This window comes from Bos indicus, chromosome 11 (genome assembly GCF_029378745.1).
Source record: "Bos indicus isolate NIAB-ARS_2022 breed Sahiwal x Tharparkar chromosome 11, NIAB-ARS_B.indTharparkar_mat_pri_1.0, whole genome shotgun sequence".
NCBI classification, from domain to species: domain Eukaryota; kingdom Metazoa; phylum Chordata; class Mammalia; order Artiodactyla; family Bovidae; genus Bos; species Bos indicus.
The window spans coordinates 24,227,475-24,243,099 of record NC_091770.1 but is presented as its reverse complement, the minus strand read 5'-3'; positions in this window follow the sequence as shown (position 1 = coordinate 24,243,099).

Sequence of the window (15,625 nt, the reverse complement as noted above, 5' to 3'; positions counted from 1 at the left end):
CTTAGCCATATAGAGAGGCCACATGAAGTGTCTGGACCAACAGCCCCAGTTAAGGTCATAAGTGCCAGCCAGCATCAGTCACCAAACAAGTGAGTGGCTAGATCTCAGACGGTTTGATCTAGCTTTGGAGCCATGCCAGCTGACACCAAGTAGAGCAGGGAATAGCTGTCCCCACCAGGTTCCTGTCCAAATTACTGAGGATTCAGCAAAATAAACGTCTCTGTTTTAAGCCATTAAGTTGTGGGCTGGCTTGCACTGCAGTAATAAATATGCACATACATAGTGGAGCCAGGAAGTGAAGCAGTTGGACACAGGGCTGAAGAGTTTCTATTCTGGGATCAGACAACTGACTGTCAAATTTCAGCTCTGTTATTTGCACCAGGCCAGTTTCATAACATCTTGCCATCTCTAAGATGGTGATAATAATCATATTAATTTTATGTGTTGTTGTATTAGTTTGCTCAGGTTGCCATAACAAATGACCATAGACTGGGTGACTTAAAAACAGAAATTAATTTTCTCATAGTTCTGGAGATTCCAAGATCAAGGTGTCAGCAAGGCGTTGGGTTTCTCCTGAGGCCTCTCTCCTTGGTAGATGGCTGCCTTCTCACTGTCTTCACATGGTCTTTCCTCTGTGAACACGCCTGTTTGTGTCCACATTTGCTCTTTTTATATGGACACCAGACATACATGGGTTCGGGCCCATGCTGAAAACCTCACTCTAAGATGATGACCTCTTTAAAGACCCTTTCTGCAATATGGTTATATTCTGAGGTGCTGGGGTTTAGGATTTCAACATATGACTTTGGAGGTGGGGGAGCAAAAATCAGCCCATAACCCTAAAGAATAGGTTTTTGGTGAACACATGGTAAATGCTTAGTAAATAATGGCCATTACTGTTATATATGTTATATACACATGACAGCAATATGATTATACTTGATACATGCAAAAGGACTAACACCATCATGTGTGCAGAAGAAATTGTATTTTCTTCTCAGTTGGATGTTAAGAGGAGCCAGCTTCCTAGTTAGAGCTGTTTGTTGCCCAGACCTCCAGCCTGGCCCCCCATCTTAGTGATGGTTGGAAGAGAGGGGTGATCAGTCTCCTCTGAAGGGAGGAAACAGCAGCATTTCCTGCCCCTCCAGGTGCTTCCTTTGGTGACCCTTGGGAGGAACTCTCTCTTTGAGGTGGGAATACCAGGGTGATCCCAGGTAAGAAAGGTTTGGGGTGATATAAAAACCAGAGGTCAGTGTCTGTCTTAAGTTGCCTGGGTGCTCCAGAATGGATCCCCAGAGTTGTTCCCGCTGGAGGCAATTTGCAAAAGGTATTTAAGAGAGAAAGTCCCGATTCAGAAAACCTTTCTGCCAAGTCTTTTGTTTTCCTAATGTTGCCGCAGTGTCTAGAGCTGAATTTTAAAAATGGCATTTTCCTGGAAAGGACTTTCTGGTCTTTTTTGGAAATGTCTCATGTAAAACAAGATCACCAGTGAGCTGTTGGGTCTGGTCTCCCAGGAGTGAGCTTGGGAAATGGGGGTGGGAGAGGGGGAGACAGGGTGGGAAAAAGAACAAAAAGAGAGAGGGAATGTAGGACATGACCAAGGGGCCAACATTCCTGTGTTGGAAACGGGCCCAAGGCTCAGAAACTGTTCCAACGGGTCAGGCATCATGGTGGGGAGGAAGTGGGGGAGGGAAAGCTCTGACCCCCATGGCAGGGCTGTGGGAATGTCCCCTGAGAGCCTGTTGGCAACAGTACTCAGTCTTCATTCATCACAGAAATGGGCCTGCCTTCTCCCTCCTTCCTGATCGTGCATGGGTGGGAGGGCAGAAGATACAGCAGTCTCTGTTTAGCGCTCCCTGAGAGCAGGGGCTGGTGTCTTCCATTAGATTTGATTTTCTTCCTGAAGAGAGGGGCTGTAGTGGCATTCATTCTAGAGATTCTTAGTTCTTTTGGGCTGCTATTAGAAAGTACCATAGATGAGGTTTCTTCTAAATCACAGAAATTTATTTCTTACTGTTCCTGGAGGCTGAGAAGTTCTAGATCAAGATGCCAGCAGATTCTGGTGATGTCTGACAAGAGCGTGCTTGCTGGTTTATAGATGACGGCCTTCTTGCAGTGTCCTCACCTGGCGGAAAGGTGAGGGAGCTCTCTGGAATCTCAGGAGAGCATGAATCCCATTCATGAGGGCACCACCCTCATGATTTAATTACCTCCTAACACTATCACTTTGGGGTTAAGATTGCTACATATGAAATTTGGTGGGACACAGACATTTAGTCCGTAACAGGCTCCATGATCTACTACATCTACTTTTGCTTTATTGACTACGCCAAAGCCTTTGTGTGAAAGTGAAAGTCACTCAGTCATGTCCGACTCTTTGCGATCCCATGGATTATACAGTCCATGGAATTCTCCAGGCCAGCATACTGGAGTGGGTAGCCTTTCCCTTCTCCAGGGGATCTTCCCAACCCAGGGATTGAACCCAGGTCTCCTGCATTGCAGGCAGATTCTTTACCAGCTAAGCCACAAGGGACTGTGTGGATCACAACAAACTGTGGAAAATTCTTACAGAGATGGGAATACCAGACCACCTGACCTGCCTCCTGAGAAATCTATATGCAGGTCAAGAAGCAACAGTTAGAACTAGACATGGAACAACAGACTGGTTCCAAATCGGGAAAGGAGTACATCAGGGCTGTATATTGTCACCCTGCTTATTTAACTTATATGCAGAGTACATCATGTGAAATGCCAGGCTGGAAGAAGCACAAGCTGGAATCAAGATTGCTGGGAGAAATATCAATAACCTCAGATATGCAGATGACATCATCCATATGGCAGAAAGCAAAGAAGAACTAGAGAGTCTCTTGATGAAAGTAAAAGATAAGAGTGAAAAAGTTGGTTTAAAGCTCAACATTCAAAAAACGAAGATATGGCATCTGGTCCCATCACTTCATGGCAAATAGATGGGGAAACAATGGAAACAGTGAGAGACTATTTTTTTTGAGCTCCAAAATCACTGTAGATGGTAACTGCAGTCATGAAATTAAAAGACACTTGCTCCTGGGAGGAAAAGCTATGATCAACCTAGACAGCATGTTAAATGTAGAGACATTACTTTACCAACAAAGGTCCACCTAGTGAAAGCTATGGTTTTTCCAGTAGTCATGTATGGATTTGAGAGTTGGACTATAAAGAAAGCTGAGTGCTGAAGAACTGATGCTTTTGAACTGTGGTGTTGGAGAATATTCTTGAGAGTCCCTTGGACTACAAGGAGATCCAACCTATCAATCCTAAAGGAAATCAGTCCTGAATATTCATTAGAAGGACTGATGCTGAAGCTGAAACTCCAATACTTTGGCCACCTTATGGGAAGAACTGACTCATTGGAAAAGACGCTGATACTGAGAAAGATTTAAAGTGGGAGGAGAAGGGGATGACAGAGGATGAGATGGTTGGATGACATCACTGACGTAATGGAAATGAGTTTGAGTAGGCTCCAGGAGTTGGTGATGGACAGGGAAGCCTGGTGTGCTGCAGTCCATGGGGTCAAAAAGAGTTGTACATGGCTGAGCAATTGAACTGAACTGAGGCTCTGTGAGGGTCGGGCTATGTCTCTCCATCAGACTGAAGGGTCCCAGGTGCAGGGACAATGTTCCTTTTTTATCTAAGGAATCTCTGGAGCTAGGAACCTCATCCTCTACTTTTCATATGTCCCAGAACCTGCTATGTGGGAGAAGCTTGGTTTATGGACCCAACTGACCCGGTGACCTCCTCACAGTCCTGCCTCTTTCCACTCTTGAAAGCACCACAGACAAGACGTCCTGACTGAAAGACTTTGCCATTTGCTGGCTGGCTGCCACCTCCCTTCAGGCCCAAGGCCAGGGCAATTACTGTGGCCAAGAGGAATTTCTGTGGCAGGAAGATACTTGGAAGGTCTCTGCAGGACTGGATTCTAGCCTCTGGGCTCCTATGTTACTCTTCCATCCAGTCCTGACCCTGCCCTTGCTTGCCAGTGCCAGCCTCAAGACTCCTGGGTTTGTGGTTTACCCTGGACCTCAGACTGAAGTAAGGGCAAAGAGCAGAGGAATGGGCATGTAAGAATCACAGAATCGTAGAGTTGGAAGCTACTCTGGAGGTGATTTTACCCATTTTTGTACCTGGGTCATTCATTCATTCATTTGATTGGCACTTAATGATGACTGTTCTGTGCCAGGCTTTGCTCTAGGCACTGGGTAAATAAGAATGAACAAAACAGACATGGTTCCTACCTTTACGAAACCAAGTGTCTGATGCTTGCGTGTGACAGTAACAGCCTCATTGAGGGTCATACAGATTCTGCGAAACCCCCATCATTTTGCAGTTCTCTTTCCCAAGGCAACCCGTGTCAATTTTAGTCGGCTCTGAAAACCAAAATTTTCCTCTATTGACATAGTCAATGCCCTTTTCTTCTGTAATTTTACTCATTTCTCTGAGTCTGCTTTCAGATACAATCTCTCACTTTGATGGTGAATTTGTCTCCCTCTTTCTGTCCCTCCCTCCTCCTATCCTTCTCTCCTTCCTTCCTTTCTTATTTTTAGGCTATGTTTTTAGAGGTACCCAAGTTTAGGATTGTTGTATTTTCTTAAAGAACTCTTCTTTTTTTTTTTTAAGAACTCTTCTTTTCATCATTTTGTAACCTTTTTCTGATTGAATTGTTGCTTCATCACTTGTTCTTTTGGATAATGATTGATATTTTTTCCAGTCTCATTACTTTCAAACTTTCCGTGTTATGATATCTTAAGAGCTGTATTTCTTATTTGATCTTGGTATTTCTATCACTTAGCAGGTAATTTGAACCCTTTTCAATGATGTTTATTATTGGAATGCAGTTGTTACTGATATATATTGACAGCTTAATGTTTTGGTTTTAACCTCTTAGCTTCTTTGCTTCTTTTCTGTCTTCTGTTATATTGCCTGCGTTTTTTTTTTGGTCCATTTTTTTTCTCTTCCACTGCAGATTTCGAACTTGCCAATCCCCACAACTGCCTGAGCCAATTCCTTGAAATAAATTTCTCTCTCTCTCTATAAACTTGTTGTGTTGTTTCTGTTACTCTGAAGAACCCTGACAAATATACCAGGTAAGGAGTGCAAATTTGGAGAACACTCTTGTATTTAGAGGTGATTTGAGGTTTTTTTTCGGGGAGGGGGGTAGTCTTTGTTTTTTTTACCTACAACTCTGGAACAAGACACGTGCCACTGGGGTTTTCCTGGGCCTGTGAATGGGGTTTAAATTGAAGCAATCATCCACTTAATGCTTCTAGAGTCTCTAGTACAGGACCCAAAGCTCCATCTTTTGCTGTTCTGCACGTGTTAAAACCCCAGCCTCTAAGCCTTGGTGTCAATATCTCTCTGGACCGTTGTGCATCAGCAAAGGTTGCCACTCTGACCGGAAGTTCCCTCTTTTTTCCCCTGGCATCTAGAATTCTTACTTTATTTTTATGAGTTAAGCTATATTTATTTTAAAACTTTTTTTTTTTTTTGCTATATTTTACCAGCATTTTTATGGGCTCGTAGCAGAATTGGATGTTTATGTTATCTCATTCTGTAACGTTGCTGCAACCTGGAAACCCAGTAGCCCTTCAAGATGTTGAAGACAGCTCTTACGTTCCACCCTCAGGTTTTTTCTACCCTGTTGTCTTCACGTGATGAAGTGTCTTTTCCTGGTTGTACTTATGCTATTACAGTTTATTCATGTCTTTCTAAAGAGTAGGACCTTATACAGGCATGGGCTTCCTAGCTGTGGCCAGACCAAGAGGTCAGAGATGTTGCCACTCCATAGTCTAAACACAGTCCTCTCCAGGAGGTCTGAGGTCCCAGGGATTCTTTGGGCTAACTACAACACTACAGTGTTGGCAAAGAATAGGCTTACAAAAACCTGCATGGGGTGGAAAGAGAGTAAGAACAGCCATGAGAGGCTGGGAGGGTGCTGAAGAGTGAAATAGGATATGAGGGAGTTAAAACAAATGTGATATGGCTCTGCCCATGTATCCCTGCAGAGACATTCCACAGCCCTGTCTCGGGATCAGTGATGTAATAGCAGAAAACTTCAGGGGGACTGCCTCAGTGTTTTTTTAATTTATTTAGGTTATTATTTGCCCTTGGTCTGCTCTTTTTTTTCAGGCCTAGTTTTTTTTTTCCAGGCTGTTGTGTAAGTACCTTAAATCTCTGATTAGTAACCTTACTGTGTTCTGTTTGGTGTGCTTTGTTCTGATAAGCAAGGATTTTATAACTCCCAGGTCTTTTGTAGAAAGGCTGGGGAGCTGGGATCTCTAGTCAGATGGAGATAGTTGCTATGGAATGTTCATTTGGTGGAGATCAGGAATCCTACTAGTTATCGCCTCAAAGTGGGGATGGGAGGAGAGGAGATGGGGGAAAGTAGGCGGGGGAGAGAGAGAGAGAGATTGATCTGGTAGAAAGAAACATACCATGTGACTTTTCTAAATTCCCTAACCTCTCTGGGTCTCAACTTCTTTATCTGTAAATAGAAAGTGTTGACTTTGATTCCCTTGTCTCAAATGATCTGAGCCCTGGTTCCTCTGGTGGAGAAAAGACAGGGATGCAGGGTCATGCTACTGGGAAGAGAAGATGCTGCATATCTTTCCTGTGTAGTTCCATGTCTCAGAAGGGCAGTTTTTAATTCCTGAAATAATAATCATAGCAAGCATTTATATGGTGCTCATGATAGTCCTGGGGCTTCCCTTGTGGCTCAGCAGTAAAGAATTCACCTGCAGTGCAGGAGGTGCTGGAGATGCAGGTTTGTTCCCTGGGTGGGGAAGATCCCCTGGAGGAGGGCATGGCAACCCACTCTCGTATTCTTGCCTGAAAAATCCCATGGACAGAGGAGCCTGGCAGGCTATGGTCCATAGGGTTGCAAAGAGTTGGACACAACTGAAGGGATTGAGCACGCACGCACACATGATGGTCCTGACGCTGTACTAAGCGCTTTACAAGTGCCTCTCATTTAACCCTCACAGCATCCCTATTGACCTAGTTACAGTTATTATATTCACGCTCGAAGTAAGAACAGAGATGTGGAGAAGTCAGGTCACTTGTCCAGGGTCGCACAACTACAAGATGCTCGAGTGGGGATTCAAACACCAGCCACGCAGCTCCAGAGCTGGTGCTGGTAGCCCACACTTGTAAGAGCTAAGAGGCGGGGAGCTTAAGGAGTTCTGAGAAAGCCAGAAAGATATATTCAAAATCCTTGGAAAAAAGAAAGAAGAAAGGACAGAGAGCATGGAAGGGAGGATTTGACTTAGTCATGGTGGAAAGGCTTGGCATCTGCTGAGCTGATATCTGGAGGATAAGATGAAAGGAGAGGGAAGAGCCTGGTAGGGTGCTGCTGCTGCTGCTGCTGCTAAGTCGCTTCAGTCGTGTCCAACTTTGTGTGACTCCATAGACGGCAGCCCACCAGGCTCCGCTGTCCCTGGGATTCTCCAGGCAAGAACACTGGAGTGGGTTGCCATTTCCTTCTCCACTGCATGAAAGTGAAAAGTGAAAGTGAAGTCGCTCAGTCGTGTCCGACTCTTAGCGACCCCATGGATTGCAGCCCACCAGGCTCCTCCATCCATGGGATTCTCCAGGCAAGAACACTGGAGTGGGTTGCCATTTCCTTCTCCAATGCATGAAAGTGAAAAGTGAAAGTGAAGTCGCTCAGTTGTGTCTGACCCTCAGTGACCCCATGGACTCCAGCCTTCCTGACTCCTCCATTCATGGGATTTTCCAGGCAAGAGTACTGGAGTGGGGTGCCATCGCCTTCTCCACCTGGCAGGCAGAGGGATCCAAATATGCTGATGGAATACAGTGTGGTCAAAGTTCTGTGTGTCTGCAGTTCAGGGAGTGAGGAGAAGGGGGGCAAACTATGCCCACGGGAGGTGAGCGGGGCCAGCCCAGAGGGCTCCTGTATCTCTGTTTCAGGGTTTCTCTAGCTCAGCACTATTGACATTTGCCTCTGTGCTCAGTCGCGTCCAACTCTTTGCAACCCCATAGACAGGAGCCTACCAGGTTCCTCTGTCCATGGGATTCTCCAGGCAAGAATACTGGAGTGGGTTGCCATTTCCTTCTTCAGGGGATCTTCCTGACCCAGGGATAAAACCCACTTCTCCAGCGTCTCTTGCATTCGCAGGCAGATTCTTCACCACTGAGCCGCCAGGGAAGCCACTATTGACAGTTGGGGCTGCATCAGTCTTTGTGGTGGGAGCTTCCTGTGCTTTGTAGGATGTTTAGCAGCACCCTTGACCTCTACCCATTAGATGCTAATAGAATGCTCACCCTTGCCCAAACTGTGATAATCAAAAATGTCTCCAGAAATTGCCAAGTGTCCCCTGGAGGGCAAAACTGGCCCTAGTTGAGACACCCTGGATTAGATGTCTCTCTCTTCAGTATCTGTCTCTCCTCATTGCCTATAAGCTGGGCCCCCTGAATCATGGGATCACTTTCTATACATGACTGAGTCTCTTTGATCAGGTCATAGCCAAGCTTGACAGGGTAGGTGCTGCCTCCCAGAGACTGTCCTTGGAAGTTGTCATGTTCCAGTAGAGATAGCATCGGCAGAGTGGACAATGCTTAAATTAGGGCACTGGAAAACTGAAGAACTACATCAGATTCAGAGGAGAAACAAAGGGGGTTCTCTATAAGTAGGTCCTCTAGAGTTTCAATACAACCTGATACTTTCCTAGTGGGTCCCGTCCTCTTTCCACCCAAACCAATGTGACTGTGTAGAGCTTAACAAAGCAGGCCTTTTATGAAGAAAATTACCTTAAATCAAAAAGAATAGGAACAAGATCCTTGGCATTAATGGTAATAATAACCAGATTCCTGCAAAGGGCTAAAATATTGCTACTTTAGTCACTCGTTGTGGGAATTGTACTTTTCAAACTCAATATGAAGTTCTCCTGGAACTTTTTGTCATGTGTTTTCTGTGGCTGCCAAGTAACTGAGGGAGAAGGTGAAAGGGTTGTTTTGTCTAGCACATTTCTTCTATCATCAGGAAAATGAAGTTCTAGACAGTCTGCCTTTTTCCTTTGTACTTTTTTTAACGGTTTGAAGATGTTGCAAATACTACAGCCTGGTCTAATTGAGGTACCCCCAAAGCATGACCCTTATCCAGGGTCCATCCTGACCCTTTCATCTTTTTGTTGTAGGAATTCTCTGATTTCTCTTGCCCTCAACCTGGAGGACTCTCAAAAGGTGACACAATTTGATTAAAAATCATATTACCAGAAAGAGTATCCACAAAGAAAACTGTGTGTGAGCATTTTCTACATTTCTCGGTCTGTTCCGCTAATTCTCTGAATTGCGACTGCCCCTAACCTCTTTCAGAACTCCTGAGCCCTAGCCTAGAGGCCAGCCCCTCAGAGAAGACCCAGCTCAGAACATGCACCTTGTCTCTTCGCCTGGAGGTCATGTGGGGCTGATCTGGGCTAGGAGGTAGAATTGTTTCCCCAGGTCATAAGTAACTTCTATGTATCCATCTCTCCTGCTGAATCATTACCCGTGTTTCACAGTCAGAAAGGTAGGCAGAGTGGTCAACCCAAAATTATAGTTAGACTTGAGGCAAAAAGCCTAAAATGCCAACAATTGCAATAATAGTGGTGTTTGTTGAGTAGTTGCTACTAAGTTAGCCTTATGTTAAGTACCCTGTACATATTATCTCATTTAATTATTACCTCACCTCCATGAGATAAGCACTATTACTGTACTCCATTTACAGATGAGAACACTGAGCTTAAAAAAATAAATTATTGACTTCCCTGGAGTCCAGTGGTCAAGACTCTGAGCTCCCAGTGCAGGGGGCATGAGTTCAATCCCTGGTCAGGGAAGATCCCACACACCACATGGCATTGCCTCCCCCGCCAAAAAAAATTATTTGCTCAAACTCACACAACTTCTAAACAGTCGAGTCTGGGCATTCAGAGACCAAGTATTACTTGTACCTTCTCCCCTTTGCTGCCTCTCTTGACCCTTCTGGAGACTTTGTGAAGACATATGAAGGGGGTTGTTGGTGTTCCCAAAGACCTCCACCTTTGGGACACATGTAAACCTTGAGAAAGCCAGATATAAATATTTCTGAAAAAGTTGATCTCATGCATGGCTTTTGAGCTATACCACGTTAAGCATGTTCCCTGCCTCCTATTTAAAATAAAATATATAGATATTAAAGAAAGGCTTTATAGTTATAAATATCAGTTTCATTGATCACCTTCTTTATCATCTTTATGGATACTATTTATAAAGACAGTATGGATCTTTACCACTTGAGATCATGATAACCTAAGGTGATTTCTCTGGGCTTTGGTTTCCTTATTTGTAAATGACATGGACAACTTGATCTTTATAATCTCTTTTGACTCTATGCTTGGGTGTATATATACACACATGTATCTAGAAGCCTATTTAAAGACCTGGAATCCCTTACATGAGGTGTCAATTATGTCCCACTGGCTCCTATAGTGTAGAATTCTGGTTCCAGTGGCAAATCACTACTCTTGAGGATTTGCAACTGCAGTCATCTAAGCAACTGGCCTCTTGGCCCAGGAGGATGTTGTTTATACACAGTCCCCAACTTGCACTGTCTCAGGATCTAAAAACAGTGAAGGATATAAAGCAAACCAGCTGGTTTGCTCGAGGGAGTGCTCGCCTCCCTAGAAGTATTTGAATCAGTCTTCTCTGCAGGCAGAGGATGGAATTAAACCATCTTCCATGAACCAGAGCTGAAATGTGCACCGGAAGGCCTGCTACTGGAGTTACCATTCTGTGAATTTCCCTGGGGCCCGGTTGCCGTGAGGAAGGTTCAAGGGAGGAGGCACATGAAACCCAGACTGAGGGGAAGCTGGAAGGGTGATTCAACCTAGTTAATCCTGAGAGTGCCCTGTCCCCGAAAGGTAGGCACCTCACAAAGCTCAGCAGTAGTGATCTCACCTGTAGTAAAGAAGGATCCAGGGGAGGAAGCATCAACTTATCTGGGCATGTTCACAGTATGAGAGAAACTCTGCCACAGTGTTGGAGTGACCAAGGGCTTCCTGGGTGGCTCAGGGGTAAAGAATCTGCCTGCCAATTACAGGAAATGTGGGTTTGATCCCTGGGTTGGGAAGATACTCTATAGGAGGAAAGGACTACCCACCCCAGTGCTCTTGCCTGGGAAATCCCATGGACAGAGGAGCCTGGTGGGCTTACAGTCCTTGGGTTCACAAAAGAGTTGGACATGATTAGCAACTAAATGAGGAGTGACCAAGGTGGGAGTGGGAAGGCACGTCACTTATTGTCCAAACAATACTGACATAGAAGAGGGAAGAAGGAAAGGAAAGAGTAGTGGAAAGGTCTAATATTGCTATAAGTCAAAACCATGGCGTTACAATCAGAGGCAAACTTTGATAAAGATTGAAAAGAGTTTATTGCGTGGTACAGAGGAGATACATCACCTACATCCTGTGGGCCAAATATGGCCTGTTGACCTTTTCTGCAAATACAGTTTATTGGCTATTGACTAGGGCGGCTTTTGTTTTACAGTGGCAGAGCTGAGCATTTTCGACAGGAATTGTATGGCGTACAAAGCCTGACATATTTACTATCTAGTCTTTCACAGAAAATGTTTGTTGACTCATGATGTAGCAGAAAGAACACATTGTTCTAAGTCCTGGGTCCACCACTTTGAATCCACACTAGCTTTTATAATCTAATTTTCAGAGTATAATTTCTCATCTGTGAAATGGGGTACTATATGATAGAGTGCCAACTAACCACTTAACTCAGTAATTATGATCATTTATGATGCTGAATAAAATAGTGAATGTGAAATGCATGCTAAGTTGTAAAGAATTATACACATACTAAATATTATTAGGGTTGTTTTAGGAGTATCTGGCAAAAGAGAGGAGTCAAAGAAAGTTGTTTTTTCCTGAACAGAGGTAAAGAACAAGTAATAAGTGATTGCAAAGCACACATGAGCCTTTTTGTTTGTGTCAGTTACCGTGTGGTTCTGAAACAATCTAAACTAGATTATTAAAGTTATGGAGAAAGAAGTAAAAACCACAGGCTTGATGATAAATTGAAGAAATCTTTTTGGTGTGAAGTACAACAGTGTATTATGGCCACCAGATGGGAAGGCAGAGTGGGACTTTGGGAAAGGAAGAATAAGACGACAAATCCAGGTAATAGTGCATGGAGTAGCTTTATACTAACAATTATACATTGTTTATCTGAAATTCAAATCTAGCTGGACGTCCTGTGTTTTTACTTTCTCTATCTGGCAACCAGTCCCCCACACAGTGTAGTTCTGGTGGGGCAGCTGATCATAGAGCTCTGCTCGCTGGTCACAAAGATTGTGCAGATTCTAGGAAACTGAATCTTTAGCAGAGATGAATAAGGATAGAGCTGATCATCTGATGGCAATATTCTAGAAAGACCGTCAGAGTTGCTTTGTTTCATATGGGTAGTTTAGCCCTTCTTTTAATCTACCCCTTTCTGTTTCTTAAACCAGAGTTGGTTTCTGTTGTCTGCAGTCAAAGAGCCCTAACCTATATACATACATACACATACTCCAGATAGTTTCCAACAAAACCGCTGTGAGGATGGGTGGCTGGTAAAGTTGAGGGCTGATGAAAAGATTAACTAGGGACAGCTTTCTGACGGAGGATCTGGACAAAGGCAGAGTGGAGTAGGCAGGCAAAGTGCACTCTGGACCCAGAATCTGGCGAGTGTTTACATTTGCTGTCCTGTATAGCAACAGGGAGCTACTCAGGGCTCTTAAGAAAGGGAAGGATGTGATAAAAATGACATTTGATTTAAAAAATTATTTCCAAAGCTGGCTTTTAAGGGTTTTGCCTGGATAAGACAGCCAGCAGGAAAGCTGGCTGGAGGCCTGTTCTCATGGCCCCATAGACTGGGGGTCTCAGGCCCAGGTGGGGGTGGGGCAGTGAAATAGAAGGGCATGGGGAGAGAAAACGGTGAGAATCAGCTCAGAGGAGATGCCTGGATTTTAGTGACTTTTTGATCATGGGGATCATCCAAGTGAGAGAAGGGAAGAGCTCCAACTGCGTCATGAATGACAGTTACCGTGCCTGGGCGCTGCCCTGACTGTGGGCTTCCCAGGACCAGGGGCTTCAGGGCAAGCCTGTGAGGAGGGAGGACGGCGGAAAGGAGCTGCTCTTTAGGTCGTGGGGCCCATTCTTCCAGTTGGCTCGGAGTCTCCACCCTGGGGGAGGGATGTGGTGAGAGTGGAGCCCATCCAGCAGAAAGTGACAGGGATGATTAAAGGGATGGAAAATCAGGCCCATGAAGAAAGGTTAAAGGGACTGCCGCTATTTAGCCTGGAGAAGCGAGGCGGCGACGTAAGAGGTCCCAAGTCCATGCACGGTTATTAATAGACGCGTGCTAGGCAGCTGCCGGCGCAGGCGGGCAGGCAGCACCCCTGAAGCCAGCAGGCACCTCCGCAGGAGGGGGAGGCGGGCGGGCTCCCGAGGGAGGCCGCCCCGTAATTATAAAGGCTCTTTTGTGGTCTCTGAAGTGCCCTCTCCCCTCCTCTTTGTTTTTGGCATCTGTCATTACGCTGTGCAAACCACAGCCGGGCCCCCTGACGGCCCCAATATCTGCTTTCCTGCCCACTCGGAAGGTAATGTGGCTATAAAATTGACGAGTTAGATAAATACGCGCACAAAGGGTGGACTGTGTCTAGCTCCGCGGAGCATTCTGCCTGCTCTCCCCACCCAGCCGGGATAAATCGTCCTGTCTCCGGTCCTCCCATCACCCCCAGCCTGTTCTAGTCCATCCGGGCTCCTTCTGCCGGACTGCCCCCCACCCCTGCCCCCCAGAGTTCAGATTTGCCCTGCCTCCCTGTCTCATTTGTCACTTTGGCAACTTGAGAAGTCTTCTGTTTCTTCCCAGGTCAAATCGGTTTCATTTCGCTTTTCTTTCTTTAAATGTGAAACTTCTCAGCAGGTCAGCCTGTTGCTTTGTGGGCCTGTCTGTGGCATCAGGCAACCCGGCCAGACCGTCACAGCCTCTCCTGGACGAGGCCAAGGGCCCCTGGGTCTTGGCCACATCAGGTCCCTGCTAGGGTGACCCAGGGACTCAGTGTGGAGATTGTATTTTCCCGGTGAATATGGAAGAGAGATAGTCATGGAAGGAAGGTCCATTATGACACATTTAGATACTTCAGAATTGGAGCTGAGGGCTGGGTGGGGGATCTGAGGAGGAGAGAGCAGGAAATGGATATTAGCCAGAATGTACTGATGGACCAGATAAAACTGATGGAATCTGGCTTTCAAAAAGTCCAGAACTAAAACGTCTTTGGTTCTGGTTCCCTGTGTTCTAAAGGGAGAGGGTCAGTGACTCATTTGGCTGCTAGCACAGTTCCCAGAGTAGGTGAAAAGAAAGAGGAGGTCACACTCCCACCAAGGGGTTCTGTCAGGACTTAGACCCTACCAACTGCCTTTAGCCTCAACAGAAATCACATTCAGAACTGAGAAGCTCCTCGGGCGGCTGAAGGCATCAACCTGGATGGAGAAGGGATGGAGAGAAGCAGGCACGAAGGTTGCCCCACGGAGGATTCCTGGGACCAGCCAAGCCCTTCCCTAAACAAGAGAAGATACTCTGTCCTTTTCCCCTTGTGGTTGTGGGGATGTCCAAAGGGCAGGTCTGGCTGCTATTGACCCCTGGGTGGGGACCAGGATGAGCACCTGGGGTCCTGAGACGGCAATTAAGTTGATGGGCTTTAGAACCAGGCACAACTGCCCCACCATTCTCCAGCTGTCACTGCCCCCGTCCTCATCTGTGAAATGGGCATGACCACAGTGGCTACCTTCTAAGGCTACTGTGGATGTTGAACAGTACTCAGCATGCTTGACATGGAGTGGACACTCAATCCACATCAGCTACAGTTGTAATAACTTATTGTCATTGTGATCTGCTGGGTGGAATTGATGGAGCAGACGAAGGGCTGTGAACAGGAAGCACTAAACTTCTGAAACTGGATTACTCCTCCTTTAAAGGCCACCCTCTGCCCAATACTAGCCCCCTGCAGGTCCATGACAGTGGCCAGCTCCACAGGGATCAGCTGCCTGCCTTTTGCAGGGCACAGGCATCCTTGATTCTACAAAAAGCCGTGCCATCTCTGTGCTTGATTCTGCTGGAAAAATCGGAACAATCCCTATTATTTTCGGTTCCCAGACCTTGAATGTGTCAGGCTTCAGGTTCACTTCCTACATCTCTCTCCATCGCAGGATCTGCAAGTAATTTAACCTTGTTTTCACAGAGCGCAAAGACGTTCCGCTTGTTTACACTGGAGACAAATTTCCCTCAATTGACGCAATCCTATTGATTAAATAATGACTTTCTTCCTCATTTAAAGGTAATTTCGGTTGGTATCATGACATGGAGGAGGAAAGTGAATGCCTTTTCTGTCCTGCTGTATGAAGGGCAAGCTGTGAGGGTAGAGTCCCACTGCTCTGGGCAGCACCTTCTCGTTTTTCCCACCTGTTCTCAAGTATTTGTGCGAGACCAGTGCAAGGATCCTGTGAGGAGGTTGTCTAAACGTGAGCAGATACTGATCAGAGACATTAAAGAGCCTGCATTTGTTTGGCAACGG